The following is a 1,374-nucleotide window of genomic DNA, read 5'->3' on the forward strand; positions in this document are numbered from 1 at the left end:
CAACAAGTCATTTGCTTTCAAATCAATGAGCTTCAACTGTAGTTCGACTGACACGTCATCAAGGTTACAATGAAACGGATTATAGAACAGAAGAATGACACTCTCAATTCTATCGAGATCTAAAAATCTCTCCAAAAAATGCTTATTTAAGTCACTTATAAGCTTTTTCGGCAACTCGAGGTTGACATCTTCTGCGATTCCAGCGCGAAACTCTTTGAAACACTGAAAATGATAGAAGTTTCCTCCTTCCAGTTGTGCTTCAAACAATGATAGCTTTCTCCGAAATCCTTTGATGATTCTGTAGATATCACAGATAATTTATACTTTCCCTGAAGTTTCAAGTTCAGTTCATTCATGTGGGATGTGATGTCAACCAAAAATGACAACTTTGACAGCCAGGTAGGATTTGACAGAAGTGGATCAGCTCTATCCTTTTCGGTGAGAAATATATCTATTTCTCTTCGGAGCTTATAAAAACGAAACAGGACTTTACCGCAGCTGAGCCACCTCACTGCTGTGTGATAAGGCAAGTCACAGAATTCAGAATCAATTTCTTCAAGAAAAGCCTGGAACTGGCGGTGATTAAGTGCACGACCCCGAATGAAGTTCACCGCAGAAACGACTGGTTTCAGTACACAAGAAATATCTAAGTCTTTCCCACAGAGTGCTTGCTGATGTATAATGCAATGTATAAACAGAGCGTCCAGGAGTTGAAGATCTTCCAACTTAGTTCGTATATGCCCCATCAGACCCTTCCTCACTCCAGCCATGTTTTTCCTCCATCAACTGTAACACATCGAAGCTGATTCCACTGAAGGTTATAGCTTTGCAAAGTTTTCTGCACTTCCATGAAAATGTCTTCTCCAGTTGTTGTTCAGTGCATGCTGCAAACGGATGCCAACTCTTCTGTGATCTGAAAGTCCAAATTAACACCACGAATGAACACGAGAAGTTGTGACGCACTCGAGAGATCAGTAGACTCATCCAGCGCCAGAGAATACCACAAGAAGTTCCTAGCTTTCTCGCGTATCTGTAACACCATGTTTCCTCCAAGTTCTTCTGTTCTCCGCACAACTGAACTTGCTGAAAGGCTGATACTTCCAAACAAATTGGCTTTCTCAGGACACAAGTCATTTGCTGCTTCCATCATACAGTCTTTGATGAAGTTGCCGTCAGTAAACGGTTTTCCTCGCTCTGCTATCTTATGCACTATTTTGTAACTTGTACGAGTGACAGATTCATTTTCAGCAAACATTCCCGTGAAGAGATTCCTTTGAGATTCCAAAGTACGTTTCATGAACTCAAATATGTTGACAGATGTTTTGTTTCATGGTGACGCCGAAGATTGTACTCTTTCAAAACTAGCAACACCTT

The sequence above is a fragment of the Limulus polyphemus genome, unplaced genomic scaffold (genome assembly GCF_000517525.1).
Source record: "Limulus polyphemus unplaced genomic scaffold, Limulus_polyphemus-2.1.2 Scaffold650, whole genome shotgun sequence".
Taxonomy (NCBI): domain Eukaryota; kingdom Metazoa; phylum Arthropoda; class Merostomata; order Xiphosura; family Limulidae; genus Limulus; species Limulus polyphemus.